The sequence below is a fragment of the Vidua macroura genome, chromosome 1 (genome assembly GCF_024509145.1).
Source record: "Vidua macroura isolate BioBank_ID:100142 chromosome 1, ASM2450914v1, whole genome shotgun sequence".
NCBI lineage: Eukaryota > Metazoa > Chordata > Aves > Passeriformes > Viduidae > Vidua > Vidua macroura.
In genome coordinates, this window is record NC_071571.1 from 65,447,094 (window position 1) to 65,463,088 (window position 15,995).

The 15,995-nt window shown below is 40.3% G+C and overlaps 1 protein-coding gene across 6 annotated transcripts in view; it reads right to left on the minus strand.

Moving 5' to 3' along the window:
- ATXN1 (ataxin 1) overlaps window positions 1-15,995 on the minus strand; it is a 223,162-nt gene that overhangs the window by 181,120 nt on the left and 26,047 nt on the right. For 5 of the 6 annotated variants that reach the window (XM_053993094.1, XM_053992920.1, XM_053993007.1 and 2 more), the window contains one exon: window positions 4,961-5,059. The exons of the other annotated variant lie outside the window; for it this stretch is intronic. The gene's annotated coding sequence lies outside the window, so the exon portion shown is untranslated. The remainder of the gene's footprint in view (window positions 1-4,960; window positions 5,060-15,995) is intronic. 6 annotated transcript variants of the gene reach the window in all.

The window sequence follows — 15,995 nt, forward strand, 5'->3', positions numbered from 1 at the left end:
TCTTCCCTGTCATGCATAGTGACAAGAACAGGGGAAACTGTTTCAGAAAGTTCATTTTTGTTCTATAGCAAAAATGGAGTTGAAAGACTTCAGGAGACCTGCAGGAACTTTCAAGTCATAGAAGGGATCCTCCAGTGAAGAAAAAAAGAGAGGAAAGTATCCATAGGGACACCACAAGGCATTTCTCAGGGCACTTAATGTAACAAGACAATGGAGAGTAACTCGTGTATAGATAGCAATAAGGTAATTATAGCTTAGTTCTTCTCAGCCTGCTCCCTGCTCCACATAAAAGAAGCACATAAGTGCAGAGACATCAAGATTGGAAACACAACATCTTGCTCCAGTTTAGCTCCCGTGCCTAAAGTACTGCTGGCTTTACTATGGCCATGCTATGTACAATCAATAACAGGTACTGATAGTGTTTGCACAATATTTCAATAAGCAAAGTCAACTAACATTGCTTCCTCTACTTCTGTATAGAGTAAGATATTTACAGGAACAGCCTTCTGAAATGCTCCAGTAAAATTAGCTTGCTCAGATTTTTTTTTTTTAAACTAGAACAGAGAGCAGAAGGGTATCATCATCACTGGGCTTTGTGCATAAATCAGCTGTCTATTTTTCACTGGTGTGTTGCAATAATGAATTGCCACTATCTCTTGAGTTGTTTGCTGGGTTATTATATTACCTAATTACCTAAGTTCACAGAAAAATAAATAAATAAATAAATAAATTTACTTTTTTCATTATTTCCTGAGAAACGACCTTCAGAAGCATATAGTCCACCTCCTTTCCCAAAGCAATGCCCAAAATATTCCCGTGGGAGGTTTGTCTGTTTTATAAAAACCTCCAGTGATGATGCTTCCACAGCTTCCTCAAAGGCAAATAACTGCAAGACCAAAATATCCTTATATTTTAAAGCTTTCTTAAATGTTTACCTAAGTCTTGCAACCTTCATATAGAGCCCATTTCTTTTAGACCTGACCCCAAGCAGTCAGGCAGTAAAGTTTATTCCCCTCCTCCCTGCAGAAACCTTCCACATACTTGAACACTACTATCATGTCTGTTACTGGCCTTGTCCCCTGTAGACTAAACAATCCCCATTCTTTCATCTTCTTTCCCAGGTCATGTTTTCCAAATCTTTCATCATTTTTCCTGCCTTCTCCCTGGACATGACCCAGCTGGCTCTTGACTGTGTTGTGCCCCAAACTAGATGTTAAGCCATTTCAAACACTGAATGGAGTGGAGGGACAGAACATAGATGGGGATGGAGAACCCTTGTTCTTTTTATGACTGTATGACACCTACGGTCTCAGGTCTGCGACCCCTTTCCCTCTCAGATGCACTGTCCTGCGCACATGGACCAGGCCTTGGAGAATTTGAGCTGGAACACTTCCCTATAGGCATGGTCACCAGCTCCAAGGCCAGAACCGAAGCGGGCAGGGGATCAAAAGAAAAGCTGCCCACTCAGCAGAGCACTGGCAGCCCAGGTGCCAGGGGAGAGGAGAGAAGGATGTGTGACAGGCTGGTTTTCTCTGCTCATCTGGGAACCAGCTGTGATTTTTTTACTACCCTATTCAACCAAACCAAGCCAAACTCCTAATCCAATAGAGCCCAGCACCAGCTCACAGACCTTCTTCTGTAGAACCACTACTGAGTCAGCCCCATTCTGTCTCATGCAACTGGATATTTCTATCTCTCTACAGCACTTCTATGTTTGTATCCTGGCTGTTTTTCAAGGTTTTTTCCTAGACTATTTCTCCTATTAGCCAGGGCAGCTCAAAACTCTAATCCTGCCTTCCAAGAAGCCTGCAGCCCCCCTTCACATTTCTTATCCTATGTAAAATAAACAATTGCTCTCTCTGCTCCATCAATCATTTCAATAATGAAAACGGTGAGTATTACCAAAGCCAGGACACACCCCTGGGGAATCTCACTCACTCCAGACTTGCAGTTTAACAGCAAACCATGAATAACTACTTTGACTAATGCCTGGTGAAATGCTGTGCACCCACATTACAGACCAGTTAACTAGACATCCAGCCTGCCTCAAAGAAAGCTGTGTTAGAAAGCAGCCAGAGTCCCCCATTGAAGAGGGAGTAATTTCAGTCAGACAGAGGGGTCCAATTACACTGTCATAGGCACTGTTGGAAAGTCTTTGCTAAACACTGCCATAAAAATGTAATGCATGCTGATAGGAGAAAAACGAGGGTTGATAACCAAGCTTAGGATGACAGGAAGAACTTCAGTAGAACTGAGACAGCAGGAGCTTCACTTTGCTTCCAGCAAAAGAGAGACTTGGAAGAAGCAAACTGAATCACAATATAAAAGTTACAGGAATTTTGTGCCTTCCATCAACTGCTGCTGACTTAGCAGTTAAGGAAGACACTATCACACAGGTGTGGTTTTGTTTGGGTTTTTTTAGTAAAAGCAAAATGTTTTCTTAGCTCTTCCAGATGTTTTTCCAAAGTGCCTTCTTTACTGCTCCCTAACATCCTATTCTGCTCAAGGATCACAAACAAACCTGACAGATAGCAAAGACCATGGTTCCCAAAACCCTGATAAACGCTTTTAATCAACCACTGAAAACATCCCCATCCCCATGCCACCACTAAGAGAAGCAAGTGGCAGTGGCCGGTGCCTGAAACAGGGATAAAGGGTAAGTTCCATGGAAAGTGAAAGGTGAGGCAGCTTTCCAACACTGGCTCTCTCTGCTTGCGAAAATAGCAATGCCCAGCCCACGCCTCACTCCTACTTCTGTGGAAGATGCACTTGCTTCCCAGGAGAGTTTACTCTCGCAATGCAGATGTGCTTCACTGAGGCAATCGTGCTCTGTTGCGTAACAGAACACAGAATTAAACAGTGTGTGCTGTTCGGTGCATTTTTAAAATGTACACCACAAGTTACTGTGGAGATCAGCGATGGTGCCAAGACTGTTAACACAATGATTTTAGCAGGGAAGAATACATCATATCCTCCCTACTCCCACGGCTTACTCGCGTTGCAATTTTGCAAAATCCTTTTGTACTTGTCAGTAAAATACAAAGTGACACATCTGTGTGACACATCTGTGTGACTTTTGTTTGATCTCTGGTGAATGTGGGTATCGTCACCTTAGGACCTAACACACCTGCACCAGTGGCAGGTGCAGGACAGCTCTGGGAAGAACCTGGCAGGTGACTGTACAGAGATGCTCAAAGCTGAACCCTTCACCTCATGTCTAAGAGGGGTTAAAAAAAAAATTATTTGCAGAACCCAGAACCAATAATTTCCAGTCTCCCCTGTGAACAGGGAGGAACAACACTGCAGATGCTTCCATACTTTGAATAAGACTATACATACATTTAGATTTTTCTCTGTTTCCAGGAGTTGCACAATGCCATTCCTCTTCAGAGGAATACAGGTCTTTTCTAAAATATATTATGCATAACCTAGTTTTCCACAGCAGAAAACTCACCAAGGGAATACTGTTTGCTTATACCAGAAATGTATCCCAAAATTACAGTAATTTATAGCCTCATTTTCATTGACAAAAGAAATAATACCATTCTCTTCTGACAAAAATCAGTACACTGAAAAAGTAATGAATAAATGTCTATAAACAGGTATCAAATAAAGCAACTGTCAATCACTGCAACAAAACTTTAATTAAATCATATGGTAAGCATAAAAAACAAAAAATAAGTAAAACCAAGTCATATAATCTGAAATCAAAATAAAAATCTGTCTGTCATGCCAAAGCACAATTCAGAGCAGTAAAATACCATACCTGTTAAGTGATTGGTCATCTAATTGCTAATTGTAAAGTTCCAAGTTTACAAAGCAAAGACAAACATCCAGATTCAGCAAAGTACATCTGTATTTTAGAAACATATTTTATGTGACTGAGTTTAAAACTCTGAAACTGTTCATATACACCTCTACCATGATTTTTTTTTTTTTAAGAAATAGAAAGTGATCTGCACTGTTCACATTTTATATTACAAATCAAATCAGCATTCAGCCTCAGCTGAATATATATTTCTGGAGACACATCAGAAAGAAACCTGAGGATTAGCCCTAACACAAAAGGATGAGGGAGTTGCTTGCTGTCATCCTGCCAATTTTCCAGAACAGAAGAGTTAGCAAATGAGGCATAAAGGGATGTGAGCAAAGAAACTCACACCTGCAAAAAATGCAGAAATATCAGGTGTGCAGGAAAATGATAGTAAGTAGTATCAGAGCAAATCACAGGAACTGCTGACTAGCTGAAATTCCTTCTGGCCTCAGCTGGAAGTACTTAGCACCCTTAAGGCTAGTTAAACTTATAAGCCATCCTAAATTGATGTTACAAATTAAATTTGAATATTCACCACTAAACGTTTTTACGTCTCTGACCTTTTACTGGAATCAACGTAAGGCAGCAGCACTAACTGAACCCCTAGTTACATTAAAGAAAATCCTCCTGAGTGCCTATCTGTTACTGTAAAATTAATACAGTCCTCTCTCTTTTATTTCTTATAGTGATGGTGGTAGCAACATCAAATATACCTATGCTATTGCTGTAGGGGAAAACCCAAAAAATTTCCATTTTGGTCTCTGAAAAATCTCTCATTACTGCAGCTGGATGGCTTTCTGGGTAAAAGACAACACACGTGCAGGGCAAGTACTGAAGTGAGAGGCGCACACTCGATAGGGCACATCTCTGAACAGGAATGCAGCAACCAGCCCCAGCTGGGGCAGAGGGACAGTCACGTTGTGGTAGGGTTTGAGTCAGCTGCACACTTCTGTATCTGCCAAAGTGGGCTGACAGGTTTCATTTGACAAAGACTACTTCTGGGGGAGGGGGAAAGCCAAGGTGGGGATGAGGAGTTTCACACCTGCCTGGGGACACCTTATAAGTGACTATAATTATTCTGATACATACTATTTAAAAACTTTTAAAAAAAAATTAATTAACTGAAGAAAAAATGGTTTAACTTACTGAATAAGACACCACTTTAAGAGGTTTCCCCACTTTCCCTGCTGTAAAGCACTTCAGAAAAATTCAGCCACTGAGCTACTGCTTTTCTTGACCTTTTCACTGAAAGAGAGCAGAGTAAAAACAGGAAAGAGCTAAAATGATATGCATTAAAGATGCTTCATATTAGGAAAGTCTTTTGAGTCAATGTTGCAAATTCACTCTGTGTCAGATTTGCCAGTATACTGCTTGCTAAAGGCTATCTATTGAGAGCACCAGCAGTCAAAGCAGGCGTGTTGCTCTCAGCTGTTGCAGCAACACCGTACACACCGTATGATGCAGCTATGTAGCATTTGCATCTGGTGCTGGTTTTCTATATCCAAAAGTTCACTTCATGTCTTTTGATTAATTTATAATGCCCTGAGCCCCAGGCAGATTTGCTCTGCTGATTTCCCTTTTCTTAACAATAATACAAATAAACATGGAAACAAATCTATTGTCTGAGGAACCCTTCCACTAATTCTGTTCTTTGATGGTTTGGTTGATTTACTATGGTGAGGAATCAAGAGTGAAGTGAATCGTAGCTTAATACTGAGTGTGGGTAATCTTCCCTTTGCATAATGCTGGTACACTACAGCCCAAATACCAGAGATTTATTTGATGTGTACATGCTTTCAAGCATTAGTAAACAAGTTGCAGCCGATTATGAAAGAAGAGCAGATCCAAAAAGTTGTGAAGCTCTTTATGTACTAGATTGGCATTGGCAGTGCAATATACTTACATCTGCATGTGTACTAGCTTTAAAACTCTGGGCACTATTTCATGACAAAACATCATTTTTCAAACTGTAACTAAAAATATGGCTGAGATCACTTCCCATGACCTGATACACTGTTGTCTGAATCACAATAAAACTAAGCAAGAGGCACAGTCTTCTTTTTCTCTTTTTATTCTTTTAATTGCTTTTATTCCTCGTAACATAACCAAAATGAGGAAGAACTTATACTAGAGCTTAAGAAATGTACAGACACATTCATTCCCATGAAAAAACACAAAGCGTCTCTCACTTCTCATTTCTTATTCTTCCATTACTTTGAAGAAGATGTTATAGAAGACACAGAAGTACTCTATGAAACATTACAGTTTCTTACTTTACTAGACCTATCAAATAAATTACAATCCTACATTCTATAACTAAAACATTCTTTTTCTTGTTCATGTACAAATTAAAATAAATTTGTTTCTTTAGAAGCTGGTCTTAAGAATAAAGCATTAATTTAAAAATTAATTTTAATAATGAAGTTTCAAGCAATGCTACAGTGGAAGAACTTGGAGTGCACAGAAGTTACTTGCATGTGGCAATGCCTCCTGGATAAAAGACCCAGTGTGGGTCTACATTATTTTAACACACACAGGCAAAACCCACCCAAGCTGTAATGTTAGGTATCAATAAGTCATTCTCGCAATATCGTGTATTTTTCCTACCTAGGAGAAGAATCATGATCCCATACTCAGGCACCAGCTTTAGAGTATGGTAGGTAATTCCTTGCACTCTCACATACCTATGTAATTTTCAGCAAATCTCCCAGTGTTTATACTGACCCCCCACATAGGCTACAACTGTACACCAGCTGTCACTGCCCTAGATTTTATCCTGTCCTGAACACTGACTGGGGATGACTCAGAAACAGTTGCCTCTGTTTTTTTCCCCTGCTTTATAAATAAAGAAGCCACAACAGAGACAGAGAGAAATTCAGAGCTGGAGGCAGGAAGGACTGCTCAGACAGCAGTTCCAAAATCTTGTCTGTATAGGTGTAGAAAACACACACTCCTGGAGCAAAGTCTTCAGATAAAGCCTCAAATCTTGGTGGCAACTATCAAATGGACGCAAAAGTATATGCCTACAAAGGAGGTGCTGTGAGAACAAATACATCAGTGACTGAGAGACGCCAGGATACCACAAAAAAGTAACACAGTAAGAAGAGAGGATGCCAATGTCTCAGATAAGCAGTTATGGCCATGTTTACTTAAACTGTTCTGCTGAGCTGTTCCCGTTTCAGGCAGAAAACTTTGATTTAAGGAAGAGACTTGAAGTTCTCTCTTCATATTTTTTTCCCTTCAAAGCATGAAAGAACTTCCTTTTTCAAAACCAATTTAACAAAGTTTACATCCAAACCCTCTCAGTCCCAAAAATGTCAGATCTGAGCTCTATTAAAAGCAGCAGTTAGTGCAGCCAAATGCTCCACAGTACATTTAATAGACTATAATATTTCTAATGCCTTATGGCCTGAAGTCTGTGATCTGGAAAACCAGCCAAGCACACCCACCCAAGAGCAATGACTGGTACAGGGAAAACTCTTATCACCCTGTGGTCTTCCATCACCACTGGCATGAACAGACCAGGGACTCTGCAGCTGCAGACAGTGAGCATACAGACCACCTCTCTGGCAAGAGGAAGCCTGAAGGAAGCAGACAAATTAGAAATGAAAGTTGTGCCAAGCATGTAAACATAGAGCTACTGTTTCAAACTTCAAGTCCTGCAGTTTTATGGATGTGTTTTATTACTTGATTTTATTGGACCCTTCTTCTCCTAGCCTACTGCTTCCCTCGTATCACTTACAGTTCCTCCCATCCGTTTCTGCCTCACATCCTTCAGGCTGGAAGATTGCCCAGATCAGCTTCCCTAGTTCAGCCACTAACTCCGTTGACACCAGTGAGGACCAGCATAGGCATCTGCCCTGAGCTCAGGTATGAGCACTCTGCACACCCAGCAGTACTTTCCCCTAGCTGGCCCAAAGGATGCTTGGGACAAGCCTTTTGATGCAGATTTCACAGTTGCCAGTTGTGACACTGGAAAATACAGTTCATGCAGTCTCCTGACAAAACACCACACCGCCTGTTCTTCCATATAAGGCCTAGGTGTAGAAAAGTAAAATAGCTTTTCTAGTAAGTTATGCAAAGAGAAGCAGCTTCCTGGTACCTATTACAGCTGACTGGGAGCTAAAATGACGCTAATTACACTGCTCAGTTGAACTCCAGCAAGGTTCCATGAGTCCCAGCACAAAGAGCTCTGCCTGAGCAAAACCCCCCCCATCAGGCCCCTCCGTGCAACCACGTGTGGGCAAGGCCCATGCCAGGGGTACCCAGCCTGGCATGGCCTGCTGCTCCTCTGTCACCAATGGCACAGGGCAGGAACAAGGCTGTCCCCATCCGAGCAAGAATTTACTCCTAAATCAGGTTTCCTAAGCATCAAACCTACTGCTGAGGAGCATTTTCCATTCTTGCCAGCCTGACTGCTCAAGACGAAGCAAAGGTTTGGGTGACTGCAGCTCATTCCGTGTTATCACACAAGTGGGTTGATGTGGATTCGCAATGAAGCATAAGAGGCAGCACACTCAGATATGAGCCAAACTGAACTTTTAGGAATGGTTTCTCCTATTTCAGGCCCATAGCATTTCACTTACTAGGGGTGCAGTGGAATTTTTAAAAAGCAGTCAGAAATAGTGCAAGAAAAGGGGAAAAATTATTATCTGCCTAAATCTCAATAATGAAATGAAGCATTTTTCACTTCCATGTTTCAGTATCTCAAAAATAGGAAGGGGAGTGTTATCATTTACTACCAGGTATAAGAAATGAATGGATTCTGACAAGTACCAACAGTAACACTTTATTCCCTTTCATAACAGAAACAAACAGAAAATGTTTTACTCCACAGGATGAGTTTTCCAGAAGGCTTTCAAGTTCTCTGAAAACAGCCGTAACTATAACACTGCTCACAGAATGTTTGCTAACTTTATCAAACATGTTCTCTGTTAAACATTAATTTTGATATAGATTCACTTAGCTATCCTATTGTGCTTTCAAAGTCAGCTCATTTAATAACTTTATTAGATCAATAAAGAATTTTGGATATCAACAACTGCACATATAGTCAAAGAGAAAAACAGAAGTGCTAATTGACTCAAAGTGGACAGGGGAAAAACAGGGAAAATTACATAAAAATGAAACAGTACAATTAGTATTCTAAAAAACAATTGGCATCCAAAAAAAAAAAAAACCTTATATGACCTCTCTTCATCTACAGAAAGGCCAAGCAAGCTTTCAGTTTTCTCCCCCTTGCAAGGTTTTCCCAATAAACGCAAAGCCCATAGAATGACTGCACTAGCTTAGCTTTCCTGAGTCTCTGCTCTTTAGAGGCAGGCTCCAAGTCAACAGGTTCACAGATCACAGTCACTGGTCACTGCTGCCACCACAGAGTACAAACTAAAACCCACCATTACATTGCAAACCAACACTCTGCCACTCACAACCTCCAGCGAGGGCTGCAGCAGCCTGTAGGAACATTCCCGCCTTTATGCACACGCGGTACAACACTTGTATCCAGTTTTCCCTAAGGGGCAACGTTCCAAAAGGACAGAAAAATTTAGGTAATAGACATTATGCAACATTTGAGTTGTATTTAAACAAACTCCAGGTTAAGCAATTAATTGCCTTATTTTCCAGGTCTCCTGAAACTGTGCAGAAGGTGAGCAGGTTCACAGGCAGCCCCCACATTCCTCACTGAACCCCATACCTCAGCTGCACCACTGCCATGGAGCACCCACAAGCATATATGCTCTCAGGATAAACCTGACCCTGCAGCAGCACAGAACAGGAGGAAAAAAACCATGAGAAGCAGCTGCTGCAGGGACAGGTGGGAAAAATTAAAATCTGGTCACCTGCACCCAGGCAGCTCCCCATCGCTGAAAAGCACACAAGCAGGTGAGGCCTTAGCTTTCACAGTTTGAGATGAAAGAGCCCCAGCATTCCCATGATCCACTCCTGGAGGCTCCAAAACGTCCCCCCAGGAAGGACATCTCCCAGGTTTGAATCCCCTACTCCCAAGGGTTCACATGTAACTACATAGTCCTGACCAGAGGCATGAGCAATTTATTTCTCCTTAGCCAAGTGATGCCAGAAAAAATTATCTCTGTATTGAACTGCATGAGGCTCTCTGGTCCTTCCCATGTCTCTTCCGAGCTCTTCCTCAATTTTTCCAAAAGGCAGGGTAATGAACTGCACTCGAGGGGGCACAGCACTGAGGTACACAGGTTTTGGTACTTCACACATATTAATCAAAAGGACAGCAAAAATGGTAAAAAAAAATATTCTGGGTCACAGTTCTGACTATTGAAAATATTTTAGAGATTTTTCACTAGCTATGAAATTCATACTCCAAATGGCTAAAGATTCGGCTTTGAAAGCAAATATTTAATAATAATTTAGAAGAGGAAGGTTGTGGACAGTTACACCTCAGGGTATTTCCAGAAATGACAAGTATTTTAACATGCAAATTCACAAATTCTGCAGCATACTGAATTTGAATATCTACTGTACATCCTGGCCATATACCATATTGCTAACAAATACCACAGTGCAAAATGTTTTTTTTTAAGACTACCTATATCCCCAGTTACACTTTAGAATGCAGTTTAAACACCAGTACAAAAAGCATATTATATATGGCATGTTTTGGAGGCGTTACCATATGCTCTGTCAATAATCTATGGATTCATAGGGCCCCGATGCACAATAACACGTTGGTCACTCACAGCTCCTTGGAGGACTATTCCATTCACCATAACAATTAGCTGATATTTAGGCTTATGTCACAATTTTTCAGTCACATTTTTATGTTGCTCAGTTCAAACATACAACTGTTGGGCTTCAGGGTTTTTTTTATTGTTCCTATTTCTTTAAAGGTATGATCCGAATTTCATTAATTTGCACTAACATCAAGGAAGCAGGTTCAGACACTAAATCAGAAGATAAATGTTATCTTAACGATTTACTTCTATGATCCTTTGATCAACTATACTATAATTTTTTTTAAGCTAATTTAACCTATTACTTTACCACTGGCAGTAGAAGAAGATGATACTCTGAGAAACAGTTGAAGAAATAGAGGAAATACAGGATGTAAAAAAATATAATTTGCTTCAGTATGATTACTCCCATTTTGGGCTGTGTTTCTGGGCAGTTCAAAATCAAGACACTTTTCTAAATTTTGGCATGGAGAACAGGTAGTAAAGTAGATCTATATAATCATCTGCAGCAGCAACCCGTATTATAACAAGACAAAGTCTCAGAAGTATTTCTTGGTTTCTATTTAGAGCAGAGGTCTGAGTAGTCAGGTGAATATCTGGCCACAGAATAAAATGTCATTTACCAGTTACAGCCTAACCTAAGGTATAGGAGGTTCACCTTCCACTCTGTAGCTCTAGAGGCACCTATACAATCACCAGCATTTGTGCCTGGGCAAAATGTCTTCAAAATAACACACTGGAATGCTTCCAAGATAACATTTTCCATTCCCTCTGTACTTGCTGTGAATCACCTTACAAATTGCACAGCCCTGGAGAGTAAGATCTCCAATGCATTACTACCTTAGTCCAGGTCTCCTTTGTGAAAATGAGATTGTGCCTAAGGAATTTAACAACCCACTGGGGCAGGCTAAAATGCCATTGGCATCACTGGGGGGTCAGGAGTCTGCCTGCTTTGTACATGGCAGCAGGGGATTTGCATTTCTTAATACAAGTGCTGTTGTTCCACCCTTTTTACAGGAATACCAACAACTGCCAGGGATCTGTGATTCCCCAACAGGCAAAAGCCCCCTGCAGAAGGTACCTCAGAGGGGTTGTTCCCATGTAGGTTACCCATACTGAGAGACAAAGGCTTTGCCATCATTCCAGCAAACTGCCCAACATTTCCTCCTGCCTACAGTGCCAATACACAGCTAAAGGGAGCTAATTACACTTGGCAAAGCAGAATGATGCTACTTCCACATAAATATGTTGCAGCACCTACAACTGCAAGTATATAAACATTTCAGAAGGTAAAGTGTACTTTGCTTTAGGCTGGTCAGTTTTTAAATACGTACCTGTCTGGTAAGCAGTTTGTGCAGAAAGAAGCATTGTACAGTGCAAAAGTATGCTAAAAATTCCATTTGCATTCTAAAGATAAAAATTACCATTAATCACATCTGAAAATGAGAGAGTCTGAAAGCACAAGATATATTTTTGAAGGGAAAAAGTGGTCACAGCTACCAAAACACTTTCAGAAGGGAGGCTGACAAACTTTTCCTTCCTGTCCCAAAAAATAAAACGCCTTTAACTAGTTTGCATATAGCTAAACAGCTAAAATCAAACTGGTGCAACCTACACTACCAGTACAAAGCCTAAAAGGTACTCTACGTACTCCACTGACAAGGAATTTTGGAAAGCAATGTACCTATCAGTACTACAACCAGCTAAGTGACTTACCAAATCATCTACATAACAACTGCCAAAAGCCACTAAGAGATTTATCAACAGTGGGGCACATCCACACCAGCACTGCACTGTAGAGAGCGACAGAAAAGAAACATTGCTGCTCTCTCCATGGGCTTGGCTTGGGCTGGCCTCTTCTGCTTGCAAAGTATCATCAGCCCTTCAACAGTCTAATCTTTATTTTGTATCCTCTTTGATGGACGTTGTGAACACAAAGAGGGGACAGTCCGTGGGCTTCATCATGCAGGTAGGCTGAAACTTACTCGTACATGAAGGGCTGTGTTCTCCTGGTCTCACCACACATAACTTCAAAAATCAAGCAAGCCATAACAAATTTATAGTAAGGGATTGTGCACACACTTGTGCCCACAGATGTGAGAGAGCAAGCTTGCCTGTTTAAGAAAAAGAGACTGTCAGCACTATTTTATGTTTAGAAAAGAAAGGCTCTCTCTTTAATAAAGTAACCTGTTGCCAAATCTCAGTTTTACAGAGGATAACTTACAGTGCATCTCAAGCAAGTTTGAGACTGGTCACCAAAGAGTATACATGCCCGTGTGTCTTTTCTTGAGCCCACATCCACTCATGTATCTGTACAAGTGAATCCAAAACACTTCGTAGCCCTGTATTCAACCTCATTTCAAATAGTCTTCATCAAACTGCAAGTGGAGGGGGAAAGGAGGAAGACAGAAATGGCAAAGACATCTCTTTACTTCCAACTTTCCCTGCAGAGATATTACCAAAACAGGATATAAAATGTCTAATCCTGAAAGGTAATATTGTCAAAGTTTTCACAAGGCCTTTTTTTCAACGTATATGAAGGGCTTTATAACTTTTCTGTCTTTATCTCATCAAAATGCTATCCTTCGTCCTGCAGCCCTAGCATTCTTTGTGGTGAACTGCTTCAGTATCAATATTAATATTCAAATGTCAAGTTTGTCACACTACATTTCCTGTATTATTTAAAGCATTCTGAACAATTACTATCTATGAAATATGAAACAGTAAATTTTTGCTATCTGCTTAAAATTTCAGCAGCCCTATCTGGGACAGAAGAGCACTTATATTAGTCACTCGGCATTTTACTTAGAAATGTAGCATTCAGCTTTTCTAGCAGTACTTCTGCATTTCCCCAAATTGTTTTTCGCTGTTTCTAGCAAAGCTACACATTTGTTCTTTTTCTGGAGTACAACTGAGCCCTGAATGTCAATCAAATGTATAGTATTTAGAATTTCAGACATATATTCCCTAACAGATAGTGATTTTTACATATAGTGAAACCTTGAGCTTTGTGGGGTTTGTGGGGCTTTATTTTAAGATTCATAGAACAGTAATTCTGTCTTTCATAATTTCTACTGCTCTTAAAAAAATTTTACTCTTTTTTTTCCTGTTTCAGTACTTGGTTGAATCTCTTTCTTTTGTAATTACCTAGACTGTGGTCATGTATCTTTGGCTATAAGGGGTATTTTTACTGTAACATGTAGGTGTCTTCAAAAGCAACATATTTTAGAGCTGCACAGCTGAGAATGCACTGAACTGTCACTCCTTTATATCGAGTTGCCAAAGTTCTGGAGAAACTTTCATATAATAGCACCAACTTAAAATAATGAATGCATAATAATCCACATACAGCAAGGTGCATGCTAATTAGATACATTTTTCTCCTTGTCAAAGAACAGCTTCACGAGGAAAGCATAAAAACCACATTGAGCCTTCCATTAACAGGGAACACTTTAGGCTATAGATCAAAATGAAATATCTCAAATAGCTTAAGAAAAGCTTTATTTTCAGTGTACAGCTTGATGATGCCATAAAGAACTTTGGTACCATTGCACAAGTCAGTTATTTCCTCCATTCTCCCCTCCAAAAGTGGAGGGTGATGGCAGAACATGCATGCATCTTTCAGTCTTAATTCAGTCCAAATTTGAGCCAAAGGGGTCTGATCCTAACACTCCAAATGTCAACAGGAGGAACGCCAGTGGGAATGGGGCCTAAGACAACATTTCTACAGTAGTCACCAACACTGAGTTATATAAATACTTCCTAATATATCAATACTGACTGGTCATCAACATTTCCATTATAATCTTTGTACTTGGAGATGGCTGTATGTTGGATGCTATCCATACTTCTCTCCAGCCAGCCGAAATGAATTTATTTTGAGTGATACAAGGCCCTCCCTCTCCTCCGGAGACCTACAGACAACTAACAGAATCATCATTTTTCACACAAATCAACAGGATCCTACCATCCTAGGCTGAATTCCAGTTTATCTGCTTAGATACAATGTACTTTTGCAGGGTTATAAAAGAAAGCTTTGGTTTTGATTCAGGAAATCAAAGGCTACCAGATTTTTCATGTAGTATGTCATGATGTCAAATAATCAGGGTTAGAAATTCAACAGTTAGGTGAGAACAACAGCTTCTGAATATGTGCCCTGCAATTCTTCTTCACTTTGTTTACAGTGCATTGAGAATTATAAATTTAGTAATAAACAGCAAAATCTAGCCTACCAAAACAAGGAGCCTGTTACAAATGCTCTTGGAAAAAAAATGCCAGGGGTATTACTAGCATCACAAGCAGTATTCTTCCCACTCCTATCAAAAAAGCCATCCTTGAATTTGATCTTCTTGCACTCAAAAGAATGGCTGTTTGTCTACAGAGCCTTAGCACTATTATAACCAAACTCATTATTTTAAAGTGCTTGGAGCACCTTGGGCATAACAGAAGACACAAAAAAACCCAAGGTCTGTTGGACAATATGAAACTTGTACTAATGTTAATTAATTCACATTCACAAGGTATGCTGAAGTTGTTCCAAAAAAGCATTATGGCATATTTTGAGAACAAATACTAGGAGCAAAACACAAAACTTTGCTTAGTTTAACCACCTACCAATACAACTTCATGAATCTTTCTAAAATGAACCTGAGTCTTTTCTTTCCTTGCTGCTCCTGGAACAATGCTAATATTAGGCCCACCAAACTGCACTGATCAAGAATTAACTCTAGAAGTAATTTTTATTTCTGAAAAAAACAATTATTAAGGGAACTGATTTTTAAGAGCAGTGTGGGTAAAATGTGAGTGCAACTGCTTCATGCATTAGTTGAGAGGTTTAGCTGAAGGAATGGGCATACATGTTACCCTCAATTTTTACAGTGAAACATGTTTGTTCCTTCACTTGCCCTGCCAGTACTTCTCTGTGTACACTCATTCATCTTCAAGCCTTCCCTGGACCAGAAGCTGAATGATGGTGATGGACAGGTATTTGCAAAGTGGTCCTTTCACTGCCCCCATGAAACGCAACAACTTCACTATGAAAGATATAAGCCTGATGAGGAGAACTTGCTGTGAGACTGCAGAGCACTCTGCTCTGCAGAACCTGGGCCAGAAACAGCATGATGGACACCAGTAACACAGCACTAACCAGGTGAGGTGGGGTGAACTCTGTGTGGAGGCTTATAGCACGCTCTTTCTTCACAGCCGAGGTGTTTCAGTGGTTTTTTCTAAGGTGCAAACATGCAGAGTTTGTACATTTATGTTGACAGGTTAGCAGCTTTGCTCTCAGTAGTAACCACAATTTCTTTTGAAGTTTTTAGCTGAAGTTAAGAGACGACCCAGGTCAGTACTCACACATCACACACCACAGCTTTCCTCAAACACAAGAAGAAAAACCCAGCAACAAAAAGCCCAGCTACAGAGTGAACACCACTTACACACACCACAAAAGCTCTTATTTTCCATGCCCATCCAAG